Genomic DNA, 15909 nt, shown 5'->3' with positions numbered 1-15909 from the left:
CAAAGCAAGTACCACCTAGGATCCTCCTTTTGATCTGAAAATTTGTGAAGACATTCTTCTTAGTAGATGATCATCCTCAGCAAAAACTCACGCCCATTGGCCATGTGCATTTCCCGTACCGCTAATCAAACACTTGGCTGCTAATTCATGTTTGAGCATCGATCGGTCTCCTCGTGAGAATCTTATGCTGTAACTTTCTTCCTAGAACCTACCTGGGGAGTTCCCAACCCACTAGACATGCCTAGGCTGCCTAGAACACATGGCAACGCCACGGTCACACGGTGACCACGCGTCGGGCATGCGAGTTTACGCGCTCTAGAGTTGGGGGCCTTGGCCACAGCCCAAACCTCGACGTATCGCCATCAAACCATGTATTTATGATTAAATAGGTACTTATGTAACTATAAATGATTTTTGGAAAAAATAAATAGTAAACTATGAGGCAGCTGCAGTTCAAATTTAACCCGCTTCCTGCTGAATCGGCGGGAATTTGTCTTTTTCACCAGAGGTGGATCAAAACTTTTGACGCCCAACAATTTTGTCAATTGTGCATTAAATATGGCCTAGTATTTTATAAAAATGATTTGGTCCAATTTTGCAACAATTATTTGGGAGGTCCTTCACAAAAAAACCTCCTTTTGGGCACTCGAAAAATGGAAAATGGTTTTTTCGTCCAAAGAAAATGAAAACTTCCTTAGGCAACATTGTTTTCCATTCCAATATACACCCTTGTGCACAATATGGGATAATTTGAACAAATGATGCCATGAATGTGGCCATAAGATTGATCATTTGGCTTGAAAGCCATTGATATCCACACGTGATAGCTCGATTTTGAGAACACTTTTTTAAAAATAATTGCCGTATTACAAGTTTGTTATTTTCCTGGGAACTTGGCCACATATAATGACACAATGCGAAGGTTTCCCAATTTTTTGATTTTTTTTGAATTTTTTATGCCCGTTTCAAAATGCGGTCAAAATGGCGGGAATGACCGTTCCTAGCTAGTGGTTGAATCTTGAATTTTTTTGGTGTTTCTCTGATTAAATAGGTACTTATGTAACTAGAAATGATTTTTGGAAAAAATAAATAGCAAACTATGAGGCAGCTGCAGTTCAAATTTGCCCCGCTTCCAACTGAATCGGTGGAAATTTGTCTTTTTCACGAGAGGTGGATCAAACATTTTTGCACCCAACCATTTTGTCAATTGTGCACTAGATATGTCCTAGTATTTTAAAAAATTGATTTGGTCCAATTTTGCAACAATTATTTGGGAGGTCCTTCACAAAAAAACCTCCTTTTGGGAACTCGAAAAATGAAAAATAGTTTTTTCGACCAAAGAAAAATGAAAACTTCCTTAGGCAACATTGTTAGCCATTCCAATATGCACCCTTGTGAACAATATGAGATCATTTGAACAAACTATGCCATGAATGCGGCCATAAGATTGATCATTTGGCTTGAAAGCCATTGATCTCCACACATGATAGCTCGTTTTTGAGAACAATTTTTTAAAATAATTGCCGTATTACAAGTTTGTTATTTTTCCTAGGAACTTGGCCACATATAATGACACAATGCGAAGGTTTCCCAATTTTTTGATTTTTTTTAATTTTTTATGCCCGTTTCAAAATGCGGTCAAAACGGTGGGAATGACCGTTCTTAGCTAGTGGTTGAATCTTGGAATTTTTTTGGTGTTTCTATGATTAAATAGATACTTATGTACCTAGAAATGATTTTTGGAAAAAATAAAGAGCAATCTACAAGGCAGCTACAGTTCAAATTTGACCCGCTTCTAGCTGAATCAACGGAATTTTGTCTTTTTCATGAGAGGTGGATCAAAACTTTTTACACCCAACCATTTTGTCAATTGTGCATTAAATATGTCCTAGTATTTTAGAAAAATGATTTGGTCCAATTTTGCAACAATTATTTGGTAGGTCCTTCACAAAAACACCTCCTTTTGGGCACTCGAAAAATGGAAAATGGTTTTTTCGTCCAAAGAAAACGAAAACTTCCTTAGGCAACATTGTTTGCCATTCCAATATGCACCCTTGTGCACAATATGAGATCATTTGAACAAACTATGCCATGGATGTGGCCATAAGATTGATCATTTGGCTTGAAAGCCATTGATCTCCACACGTGATAGCTCGTTTCTGAGAACACTTTTTTAAATAATTGCCGTATTACAAGTTTGTTATTTTTACTAAGAACTTGGCCACATATAATGACACAATGCGAAGGTTTCCCAATTTTTTGATTTTTTTGATTTTTTATGCCCGTTTCAAAATGCGGTCAAAACGGTGGGAATGACTGTTCCTAACTAGTGGTTGAATCTTGGAATTTTTTTGGTGTTTCTATGATTAAATAGATACTTATGTACCTAGAAATGATTTTTGGAAAAAATAAAGAGCAAAATACAAGGCAGCTACAGTTCAAATTTGACCCGCTTCTAGCTAAATCGGTGGAAATTTGTCTTTTTCATGAGAGGTGGATCAAAACTTTTTACACCCAACCATTTGGTCAATTGTGCATTAAATATGGCCTAGTATTTTAGAAAAATGATTTGGTCCAATTTTGCAACAATTATTTGGGAGGTCCTTCACAAAAAACCCTCCTTTTGGGCACTCAAAAAATGGAAAATGGTTTTTTTGTCCAAAGAAAATAAAAACTTCCTTAGGCAACATTGTTTGCCATTCCAATATGCACCCTTGTGCACAATATGAGATCATTTGAACAAACTATGCCATGGATGTGGCCATAAGATTGATCATTTGGCTTGAAAGCCATTGATCTCCACACGTGATAGCTCGTTTCTGAGAACACTTTTTTAAAATAATTGCCGTATTACAAGTTTGTTATTTTTTCTAGGAACTTGGCCACATATAATGACACAATGCGAAGGTTTCCCAATTTTTTGATTTTTTTTGAATTTTTTATGCCCGTTTCAAAATGCGGTCAAAACGGCGGGAATGACCATTCCTAGCTAGTGCTTGAATCTTGGAATTTTTTTGGTGTTTCTATGATTAAATAGATACTTTTGTACCTAGAAATGATTTTTGGAAAAAATAAATAACAAACAATGAGGACGATGCAGTTCAAATTTGACCCGTTTCCTACTGAATGAGCGGAAATTTGTCTTTTTCATGAGAGGTGGATCAAAAAATTTGACACCCAATCATTTGGTCAATTGTGCATTAAATATGTCCTAGTATTTTAGAAAATTGATTTGGTACAATTTTGCAACAAATATATGGTAGGTCCTTCACAAAAAAAGTCATTTTGGGCACTCAGAAAATGATTAAAAATAGCTAGAAAGATCATAAATGTATAGAAATTGGTCCTTATCCATAAAATGTGGTCTAAATATAGTGAAAATTTGTGTGGTGCCATTTTGCAAAATATTTTTGATAGCTACTTCACAAAATCCCTCTATTTTTAGTACTTAGACATTTTTTTAAATCACTGGTTTTTCGAACCAATCACGACTCTTCCCACGGATTGATGACATGGCGCCCATCCATCCATGTCTTCATCCCAGATCCATCCATCCATCTATCTACAGAAAAAAAGAAAATAAAATGAAAAAGAGATACCCCCCACCCGCAGCCCAAACCCTAGGTCAGATCCCATCGACCCCCCCCATCGCACCCCTCCTCTCCTCGCAGCCGCCGCACTCCTCCTCCCTCAGATCCTCGCCGCCGCCACCTCCTCCCAGATCCCCCTCTCCCCGACCCAAACCTCCCTCTCTCTGCCATCCCAAACCCGCCGCCGGCCTCCCCCACCCCCGCCGCCGCCGACCTCTTCATCGCCCCCAGCGCTGGCCATTCTTCCTTCCACCATCCAGATCCCCCGTTTCCTCGCTGTCTCGCGTCGCCGCTACCACCTCCCTCCGGCGGAGCTCGTCGCCGTTCCCCACGCCCTCCTCCTCTCGCCCCTCCCCTTCCCACTCCCCACAGCGACGGCCGACGGCCTCACCGCGGCGCAAAATTCCCCACCACCATGAAGCCAGTGAGGATGTTCCCGTGACGGCCGCTGGTGTCCCTGCCGCTGCCACGGGCACTCGCCGCCGAGGCGCCCGTCTCCGTGCGGCGGCTGCGCATGGTGCGGTGCATGGCCAAGGAGCGACGGGTGCGAATGGTGGCGAAGCAGATCCTGCGGGAGCTGGCGGACATGCTGACCCGCGACCCCGTCATGAAGCGCGCCGTCCTCCCCGAGGCCGCCCTCGGCGCCGACCGCTACCTCTCCTCCCCCACCACCATCGCCGACGTCGAGCTCTCCAATGACCTCCAGGTCACGCCCGGACTCTCCCTCGAAACGATGCGGCTGCGCTGCAATCTGGGATGCTGAGTTCCTTGTCTCTGCTCCGGTTTGTGTCTGCAGGTGTGCAAGGTGTATGTGTCCGTGTTCGGGGAAGAAGGTGGCCATGGCCGGGCTCAAGGACAAGACCAAGTACCTCCAGGTCACGCCCGAGCTCTCCAACGACCTCTAGGTCACGTCTGCTTACTTCCCATTTTGTTTATAGATCATTATGCTAGTTTCTGTCTTGTTTAATTGGTTAATTGTTCATGCTTGAAGTTAATTAGCTGGAGTAGTTGGTTAGTTACACACTGGTTGGTGCATGCTAGCTCAAGTGTATACATGCATGGATGTATGTGTTTTGTAGTTGAAGGAGTTCATTCTGTGCAGCCGGAGGCGTACAAGTTCAAGATCGGCGACCGGGTTTTTCGGAGGCCCGGAGACCCACCCCTGGACCAAGTTATCGAGATGCTACAGAAGCACAAGGATAAGTCTCAAGATGAAATCTAGCTAGCTGGCTACAGTATGCCTTATGCTCTCGTTGATTTATTTCTTTTGCGCTCTTTTGCAGTTCTATATTGATGAGTGAGCGATCTGGTAGCAGCTAGCTAACTGCCTCTAGATTGTAACCCTGGTATGGATGTGTGGTTGCGCATGCGTTCTGCATTGTCAAATGTGTTCTCTGTTGTCACACATCGTATGCAATGTTGTTCAAAGTTTTTATATTTGTTGTCATGCGATGCGGTCACTGAATTGCTCAAATTTGCTGGCCAAGTACTATGTAGTGTTGTTCTATGCTAGGCTACCAGGCTAGGTAACTTCTGTATCAAAATCATGGATTCTAATCTTTACTATTATCTGCCATGGATCAACAATGATGCATCACAGGTAGTAGTAGTAGAGTCGGACTTGGTGCTGCATTGCCCAGTTATTAGCTCCTCGATCTGTTCCTCACAGCGTGGGGTCAGCACTTTACCTCAACTTGTCTGCATTTTCTCTCACACACTAGACTTGCTCATCCATAACACAATGGCAGTGCGTGAGTGAGTCCTGTAGGTATGTATGTTTTTGGGCTGGTTGTAGATGGCTTTGTATGTTATGGTAGTGTGCTTGCTCTCCCTGCTCTACTTTCGCTTGTAGAAAAGAAGAGCAGAGCAGGGTAAGTAAAACACACTAGCAACTCTCTAATTAGAACACCAGATGCTGTGCAACTCCCTACTAGTAGATACCAATCACATGTATCTACAGATTTACTACTAAATCCAATTACATTACTACCCGATGTTGTGTGATTCCTTCCATTCTATGATTGATAAAGGAAGTACTTCATTAGTAACGAGACATGCTAATCTGGTGCTGAAATTTATAAGCAACTAAATTGTGCAGAATGAAGTTTCACATTCAAATCGATGGTATGTCATGTGTGCACCATGGACAGAAATTTCAGAGCCAACAGAAAGAAATTCTACTCTTTACTGCAGAACAGTATACAACATTACTTTGTTGGTTGCCTGCTAATTGTGTGCAAACTGCTTATCAATAGCTTATCAAGCACTGCCTGACTGGCTCGCATCGCTCTGCTATCGTAGTTGTGATGTCAGTGCTCTTTCCTCTCTGTCTGTCTACGACAGCAGGATTCATGCACCAAACCAAGAACCTGAATCTTTTGTTAGGTTGCTAGTAAACTAGGTTGTACTCCTTCCAATTGCAAGTTGGATAGAACCTGCAATTAAGTGCACAGACATACATGGATTCTGTTTCAATTCGTATGTATGTATGTATGTGCATGCTTATGACTTTGACTAAAACTAGTTAATTCATTGTTCTACCTTGAAGGTGACCAGTCCCTAGCTGCGTGCTTTGGTCGGTCCTGCTAATTTTAGTTCCTATGATTTTTAATCTCCGTTTTCTATTTTCCCCAGCTACCAAGACTCTGAGTTTGTGGTGATGGCAGCTGACACGAAGCCGATCGAAATCTTCCCCCACCCCCTGTTGCTCCCTAATGATAACAAGGTAGAAATTCTGTCCGTATGCTGCATCATATATAGTACTGCTAATTAGTTTGTATGCCGTTGCTTGCGTGATATGGTTAGACCGACGACTGTCAAGCTCATAATTCTATATGATGTGTCAAAGGTTAACAGAATATATGATATGACTTGTGTGCTGACCTCTAGTATCTTGCTTATCTGTAGTGTGTTTGTTGTACGCTTGCCTTTCTTTGGCCTGCTATTCTTATTTATCAAATGAAAGGACATTCTGTTTGGCAGTGGGCGGTTTTGCTCAAAAATAAGTAAATAAATTGTATGTGCATGCTGAAATGTTAGATGTCTGTTGGTTGCTGTATATGGGCAAGATGAATTGAATCTTGATGTGTACTTGTCAATTCTAGCTTATATTGGTGTCTTGCGATCCTAAAAAATTATTGAATCCTGCTGTGTACTTGTCAATCCTGTTGTGTGTTCATATTGCGTCTCTGTTTTCTTGTATGAACGAGTTATCTCATTTTAACTAGCTGGAGAACAAAAAGCATGGTACTAGCTCAATTTTTGTTATCATTCTAAATAAGTTTCCTTTTCTTGAATGGTCTGTTTTGATTCTTCACCTTTTCTGATTCTTCCCTGCTGATTCATGTAACAGGGCGACCGAGGAAGGCATGTTGTCTGTTTTCTTGAAGGTCGTTTTGTTTGTTCCCATCCCTAACTACAGTTGTCTAGCTAGTTCGGCATGTTGTTCATATCACTATTGTAGTCCAACGAGTTTGGCATGTTGTGAGTTTGTGATTGCTTGTAAAGCTTGTAAAGTATTGTATTACACTTGTAGTCATTACTGTGATTGCCACTGTATTACACTTGTAAGGATCTGGTTGCTCTTATTTCAAGTATTATGTGTGCTTTTTGTCTGCCCATTTAAATACTGGTTCGAATATGAAGAATATGAGCCTGATAGATGGGACCCACTTACCAGAACATGACAAATGGGACCCAGTTACCAGAACCTGACAACCGGGACCCATCTGACTAGTGGACCCTTCTTTTGGAAAAAAAGAAAAACTAAATTCGTTTAGACAAAAAGGCCACAACCCAACAATAAAAAAAGTTGCAATGTTGGGCTTGGCCCATGAAGCCGATCAAAAATTGGTAGAAAAAATATATAAAAAGGCCGAATTGTTGGGCTAGGCCCATGTAGAAAATCGAATTGGACCGGGCTGAATCTTGTGCCACATCAGATTGCCACGCTGGATGCCTACGTGGCCTGGGGAGGTTGCTAGTGACCAAAACGCCACAGTAGACGTATTTTGGTCATAAACGTCTACGACCATTCCAGAAGAAAGGTCGCTATAGTCAGTTTATGACGACCAGCTTTTGACCTTATGTTTTTGGTCACAAAAAGGTCACAAATTGAAAACAGTGACCATTCAGTGACCAATAGTGCTGGTCACAAGTTGACATATTTCTTGTAGTGAGAAGAGTTTTGCGCGGCAATACAATGCCATGCAGACATCGCTCCATGGTGGGTTCAATGGAAAACCCTCCCCACCCCTCTCCAAATTGTAATCCAAAGGAAGATATCTGTTCTGAGGCGGATTCGGACGCCGCTGACCACTCCTATTTACCCCCAAAGGTGTTTGCTCTACCTTGGCATGATGATGTTAGTCATATCATGCATATGTTGCCTTGCAGTGCCTACTTTTGACATCATATATGTCATCTGCTTAGTTTAGACATGTTCTGTAATGCCACCTGTTTAGTTTCTATATCATATATGGGAATTATGCAGTCTCATGTCTTTTAGCCAGCCATAATATATGTGAAATGTGCAATGCCATCATGTTTAACCAGGCATCATATATTTGAATGATATCTTGCCCATCCTTTTCTTCATTACATTTCCATTTGTCGACAATGTTTGTACATTAATTACTCTTCCTGTGAATCAGCCATTTGGGTGGGAGATGGAAAAATCTGGAGTGAAAACAAGGCCTTCAGAGCAGACAGTGCTACCTGTCGAAGCAGATCTCTTGTTGGGTCCCGATAGCTCCTCAGAGATGGATTCAGAGACAGATGACCAGTCCTATTCCCCCACTGAGGTGTATGATCTATCTTGGCGCGGTTATACTGCTCATATCATGCATACGGTGTCTTGCATTGCATAGTTTAGACATCATATACGCAATATTCAACACCATGTTCTTAGTTCAGACATCATACCAAATGCCCTCTATTTAGCATATAAATCACATATGTGAATTAAGTGATGCGATGCTGATTACTTAGATAACATGTAGGTGAATTATGTCATGCGATCATGTTTAGTTATTCATCATATCTTTGAATTATGTTATGCTATGCTATCCAGTTTAGATAGACATCATATATGTGAAATTATGTCATGCTATCCGTTTTAGTTAAACAATATACATGTCAACTATTTCATGCCCTCTTTTTTCCACACTATCTATTGCATCTGTCTCTCATATAATGTCTGTACATTCAACTATGTTTCCTATTTATCAGCCATTTGAATTGGAGCGGGTGATGCCAGTATGTAGCGGACTAAAAACACGGTCTTCAAATAAAATAGTGCTACCTCTTGGTGGAGATAGCACCCCGGTTGTACATGCACAAGAACCAGCCCTACCACACATAACCCAAATTGTCGCAGATTGTACCCCTACTACGATGGACAGATAACCAGCTTCACCCAATCTAACCCCAACCCCAGCCGATAGTAAACCAGTTCTTGTTGACACAACACCATCTCCACCACAGAGCTCCCAAACAAGGGAAGTTAGTAAGGCAGCTCCAGTGCCCATAGGGCCAGTACTATCACAGCGAACCCCAACTCCACCAATTACTACGCCTATTCCTGTGGAGGAAGCACAACCAGCTATTCGTAGTTTAGCATCTATCGCATTTGATGTTGTTAAATCGTATGTGCGTATCTTCCCATCTTGGAAATATTATACTGAAGATGAAGGAAAATGCCAGTTGTGGGTGTTTGTCCAGGAGTTATGTGTAAGTAATGTTATTCATGGAAATTACTTTGCTTCGTCCCATACATCCTACCTCCATGATGGTTATAATACAACAAATTTTCCCATTTTTCTCTATAGAGAAGGACCGATTTGGAAACTCGGGATGAGGTAACCTGTGCTAATACCTCTGCTATCTTCAAGAATGCTTGGTGGTAGTATCGGAATTACCTGAAGAAAACGTACTTCACCGGCAAAGAAACTCATCAAATTTCCTTACGTTCTCCTGAGACACATTTACTGGACGATGACTGGGAACGCCTTGTTCTGTACTGGTCCCGAACCAAGAATGTGGTAAGGTCTACGAGCTCATTTTCTATTTTTAAGTATTATATTCTCGCGTCTTACTGTACTCTGTTCATGTAGAACAAGTGCCTAAACCTGAAGAACAACTGTTCTAATTTAAGATTCCATTGTTACCATAGGACATAGATATATGTTTGTTTGATGCTTTTATTATGTACTAGTACTTGGCAATAGAAGACTTGGTAGTTTAATCTTGTCCACCTTACTAATGAACTGGTTCACCAAAATGAGTTTCATATACTAGTACATGCTAAACTTGTTATGTGTCTGCTTGTTTCTTCTTTTAGAATGCTGACAGAATATTGGGGAAGAGTGCCTTATTAATCAACGGTAAAGGAAGTAATACAGATAAGGTTCAGGATAGTGACACATCCTATCTTGGTTTAGTGTTGGAGTTACTGGCCACTACCGCTTGCACAAGCTATTCAAACTCACTATCTGAATCAGTTCGGTTTCTTGAGTCTCAACTACAAGCTGAAAGACATCGATCAGCTGTGCTGCGACAAGAAGCGGAAGGACCGCGGAAGTCCCTGGAGCATTCAGATGCATACTTTCTGGTGCAACAGCAAGCGTTGGAGGATTTTAGCGCCAAACAGGACAAAGCTAATCAGCTTGCTAAGCTTATTGCCAGCATGGTGGATACCCAGGATAACGTTTCTTGAGCTCTTCTGATGTTGTTTCAGTTATGCTCTTTTTTTGCTGCCGCGTTTATTTGCACTGGTGGCCAATTTTGACGGCCAGTGTATATGATATGCTGCTTTGTTCCCTATATTTGCACTGGTGGCGAACTTTGATGCCCAGTGGATGTAATATGTGTAATAGCCGTGATAGCCTAGCGTTAGTTGCTTGCTTATTTATTTCCTTGTTGTCTTGTTTATTTGTTTGCTTGTAGTCATTGCAATTCTTTTTCTGTGGTTAACTAGTGGCTGCAATAACCTATTTTTTAAAACTAGGCAACAATAACCATGGGCTAATATTTACTGTAGTGACACTAGGCCTCCTACGGGCCATAAAAACAGTGGGCCTTCTACGGGCCGTAGAAACAGTAGGCCTTCTACGGGCCGTAGAAACAATGGGCCTTCTACGAGCCGTATTATCAATGGGCCTTATACGGGCCGTATGATCGATTGGCCAAACATGGGCCAATAACAGGCCGCATTATGGCCATTAACGGGCTAGAGTTGGAATCGTCCGTTCATGGGCCGACCGTAACGGGCCATTGTTAATAGGTCGTATTTGATGACGCTATGAAAACGGCCCAACGTATTAACGGACCACAAACGGGCCGACTGTAACCATGGGCTAAATTTGGCCCACAAGCAGAAAATGACAGTAACGGGCCGTAAGTAAACGAATGCTGGAAATGAGCCCAAGAATAAATGGGCTCTGAGAAGGCCGAAAGATAACATGGGCTGGAAACGGCCCAACGGAATAACGGGCCATTAATGGGTATAAAGTGATACACTGTTCATTACGGGCCAGTTTCACCACGGGCTGTTAATGGGTGTAAAGTGATACACTGTTCCTTACGGGCCAGTTTCACCACGGGCCGTTAATAGGCCAAGAGTTACATAGGGCCTCATATGGGCCGAAAGACGTCATGGGCCATACATGGGCCAGAAGTGAAAACGGACTGGAATCATATTGGATGGCCCAGATGACGCTACTGGGCCTAATTCAGATTGGGCGTAATGGGCCTTGGGTTAGCGGGTTGTAAATGGGCTATATGCGAACAGGCCGTTAACAGGCTTTCCATGGGCCGGCCCGCCACCTTTTGACCAAGTCAAATGGGTCGGCCTTTTCACAGGAATGGGCCTCCGTTGGGCCGTGCCACGTGTCGACATATCATAGGCGCCTTCCGTCCAATGAGTGGTTGATATCTGTCCCAACGATGAGCCGACACGTGTTTCCTCCAGCCAATGATGATTTTACATGTGGAATATCCCCATTGGTTGGGGCTGTTAACGGGTTATCGGATCCAAAACCCGACCCCATAGCTTAACGGCGTTCTGTTACGGTGGATGCCACATGTCGGTCACCCTTGATGAAAGCACTTCTGTGCCGCGTGATTTATCGTCATGGAAGTGGACACTTCCGTGATGATAATTTTGGTAATGTCATGGAACACTTCTATGAAAGCACAGGTATGACTATCTTGATTCTGTCATAAATTTGTCATGGATGTACATGCATGACAAAAAAAGTGACCTACTGTGACAAACACGTATCATCACGGAAGTGTATTTTATTTGTAGTGTCTGGTTCCAATCCATCCCACTCAGACTGGGTGAAACGAGGGTCAGTGCCACCGCTCGGGTTCTGTCACCCGCAGACCCATCTCCCTACTTATCATCTCCCGGGTTGACAAAACTGGAAGGAGGAGGAGAGGGCGGCACCTGAAAAGCGTCGGCACCCTCAACCCTAACCCGCAGGCGGACACCGTCAGAGGAGGGAAAACATCCACCAAGCCACGCACACAGACAGGATCCACACACCACAAGTTGATGCGCACCAGACCAACCTTATCCAGCGAGTCAGAATCAACCTCCACAGGTTTGCCAATCAACACCCCCAAAGCCATCATGAAATCAACTGACCGTAGCCCCACTGGAACATCATCAACCAGCACCCAGATCTTGGAAAGTGGCCCCACAGCCTTAGCCCCACATGTCTGTCGGCGTTTTGGGAACGGGGGTCCCTAGACTTGCCTGCCTGCGGCCTACGGCGTGGCTCAAGTGGGGGCCTAGCGCAGCCCATCATCATCAGCTCAAGACCCTCGCGAGGGGCCAAGCCTCGCGGGGCGGACGACCGGAAGCTTCCTGAGAGGCAGCCTCATCAGGCAGGCTCGCGAGGAGGCGGAGAGATCAAGGCAGGGATACCTCGCGAGGAGCCCGTGACGCAAGCCATGACGATCGAGACCAGGTGGGCGCCGGCCTGCGCAGTGTCTTTGTTTCCCCTTTGGTGCAAAGGGGGCAAGCACAGGCCAAGGCATCGGGCAAAGGTTACCATTCCGGTGCAACGAGACCAAGACCAGCAGTGCGGCAGGACGGAGGTCACCGTGGAGCCCAAGATGGCGTCATCACCAGTACTTTTGGCAGCCGAAGACCACCTTTGGTCAGGATAACTTGTACTAGATGTTCCCCTTCAAAATGGCCAATTGTTGGTGCCCTTTCCGCTCATTATTTGGGGAGAGGCCCAGGGCCTCTATAAATAGAGCTAGCCACCACAGAGTAGAGACATCTAGAAAACGGAGAGAGACACCCAGGAGGGACCGAAAAAGAGAGATAGAGAGAGAGAGGCGACTGAACTCGCCCGAGCAGTTCATCGCACTAGCTCAAGAACACCTCTCGCGAGGCTGTTCCTCCCTTGTACTGTTCATCATCAGCCCCTGAGGCAATCCACCACACCACACACTGGAGTAGGGTATTACACCACAACGGTGGCCCGAACCAGTATAAACCTTGTGTCCCTTGTGTTGTTCATTGTATCCAGTTTAGATCACGCGAGGAGATTGGACGTAGATCGGTAGGGGAGAGATCTCCGCGCGCACCCCAGGGTTCGAACCTCAAGGGTCTGCCGGAACCCGAAATCCGACAATGTCGCCGCCTTGACAGACACGACCAACAGATTAAGCGGCAAGGTGAAGCTCATGCAATAAAAAACCATCCTCATATAGTCTTTGGAAGGGAACACCACCACAAACTCATACTCAGACAACTGTCGCTCTTGCCAGTCCCAGCCCCCCTCGTCCTAGATCCGCAACCCTTCCAGCAAAACTTGGGGAGAAATTTTCTGGTCCTGAACTGTGATGATCGCCGCGTTGGAGAGCGAGGGGGCCGCCATCACTAGATGGAGATCATTATCAAGAGCAAAAAAGGAGCAGCCCGGCATACCAGTACCAAAATGCACGAAGGAGGGGGTTTGACACAATTCCGGTAGTCCACAGTTAGATGGCCATCACAACGGCAGGTCAAGCAGAAAGGTGGGTTGACACATCTAGACTAAAAGTGGCCCGGCCTGTGGCAAGAGAAGCACGTGAGGGAGGAGGGAGGGTTTGGAGCTGAGGGAGCCTGGCGAGAAGGAGGAGGGGGTGGGGGGGAGGATGCCATCACCAAGCCCAGAGGCGAAGCACCCGACCCGGGAGGTGGGTCGCGGCATTCCCTGGACTGCAATGGGGAGGAGACGAAGCACTGGAAGGGACGGGAGCCAACACCAGCCGCAGAAGAACGAGCAGGATGCCGCGGCGGGGCCACCAGACCCCGAGCAGGGGCCTGGAGAGGCACCGACGAAGACGAGCCGCCAGCCCCACCCGAGGCCGCCACCTCCCACGGATCCAGCCCCACGGCGCCCACGAAACCAGATCCGGGCAGCGAGGCCCCAGATCCGGCCACCGACCGCGCCTGCTCATCACGCTGGAGCCACGCCGGCCCAGCCGCCCATGCTTCGCGCTCACGCTCCACCTGCCCACGCGATGAGCGCTCATCCTCGAGTTTGGAACGCAGCTCAGCCTCATAGGCCAGATAGACCCCAGATCCAGGGGACTCCTCGCGGCGGAGCTTGCTCCCCGACAAGGCTTCATTGGAGGAGCCCTAGTGAAGGAAATATGCCCTAGAGGCAATAATAAAGTTGTTATTTATATTTCCTTATATCATGATCAATGTTTATTATTCATGCTAGAATTGTATTAACCGGAAACTTAGTACATGTGTGAATACATAGACAAACAGAGTGTCACTAGTATGCCTCTACTTGACTAGCTCGTTAATCAAAGATGGCTAAGTTTCCTAACCATAGAAGCAACCATTTGAGTTTCTACTCTCGGTGTCGCCGACATATGTTCAAAGTCCCACATAGCCTCATTAAAATCTCCCACCACCAACCACGGTAAGTCACTTGTGGTTTTCAGGTTCTGCAGCTTTGCCCTCATAATATGTCTATTCTCAACCCTTGGCTCTCCATATACGCAAGTGATCCTCCATTTTTCTGCGTTCTGGTCTACCTGCACATGAGCATTAATATAATGATCGGTTTTGTCAAGAATCTCCACCACATACTACTCATGCCAGTACAGAGCCAGCCCACCACTCATGCCTGCACTATCCACACCACAAAACCCCTTAAGGCCGAGACGACCGCGAATCCTCCTCATCTTTTCCGCCTTTTGCCTAGTTTCACATAGTAAAACCAAATTGGGGGAATGCGACTGGCAAATCGTAGGTTGATCATCTGAAATTCTGGGGGGGGGGGTAAATAACGGAAATGGATACCCGAGTTGGAAACGGTGTCCTCAAGTCATACTTGTTCCCTGAGCAACAAAATCTCGAGGACGAGATTTCTTTAAGGGGGAGGTTTGTAACAACCTGGTTTTTGGCCCTTTCCTTTTTCCCTTTTCCTTTGATTTATTTGATTTCTGATTTATTTTTCATTTTGGAGTGGTTCTGTGGCCTTGCAGCCTGGGAGATCATCATCATTTCCTCTCCCAAGTGACTCATCATCCTCAAACTCATTCCAAGGTTATGCCATTTCCATTCTAGCCCAACTCCATAGTTCTTTTTCTTGGGGAAAATTCCTTTTATATTAAAGGAATAACCTCAAGTGCCCTAGGTTGTGAAGCAACCTATATTTCTGTCCATCCCAAAATTCCCAAATAATTCTGATAATTCCCTTGGCTCATATATTGCTCAAATATGCCCAAACATTTCCATGGCCAGTTCAAAAATAATTCCCCAATATTCCTTTTCCTATTCTGCCCTAAATGGCACTTTGTGAAGGAAGTGTCATTTATGTTTTCCTAGTTGCTCCCAAACTTTTTTCTCATGATATATCATACAACTCATTGTCTCATGCAAAAATTAAACTTCATTTTCCTAGCCAATCTTCCTCAGAATTGTTTCAAACTTTGTGTCAGACAGAAGGCATTGTGAAGGAAGTACTAGCTAGGGTTATCCAAATGAGTTTAAATTTTGCACACCTCTTAACGTCCTCATATTAACCCACTCCTCCAATTTTCAGCTCCATCCAATCATCTATGTGAGCACATGACCAAATCTTTGTTTTTGTCCAAATTTTCAGCTAGTGAAGCATGTATATTTTATATTGCTTTATTTTTTCTGAAAATTTACTAGAGCATTCTCATGACCATAAAACATATCTCCACCAATTGTGGGACCATTTCATCAAGCCAATATGTCCCTAGAATTTTTGTAAGTTTCTGGACAAAGAGGATGTTTGTGAAGCAAGTACCATTTTGGCATGTCCAATTGGTA

The 15909-nt window shown here is 44.5% G+C and overlaps 1 pseudogene; it reads left to right on the top strand.

The window, feature by feature from the left end:
- Positions 1 to 4020: 4020 nt before the first annotated feature.
- On the top strand, positions 4021 to 4495 carry LOC125546909 (annotated as a pseudogene).
- The last annotated feature ends 11414 nt before the right edge of the window (positions 4496 to 15909 follow it).

The sequence above is a fragment of the Triticum urartu genome, chromosome 3, assembly GCF_003073215.2.
Source record: "Triticum urartu cultivar G1812 chromosome 3, Tu2.1, whole genome shotgun sequence".
Lineage (NCBI taxonomy): Eukaryota > Viridiplantae > Streptophyta > Magnoliopsida > Poales > Poaceae > Triticum > Triticum urartu.
The sequence above is the reverse complement of the archived record's forward strand: the minus strand, read 5'-3'. Positions and strand labels throughout refer to the sequence as shown.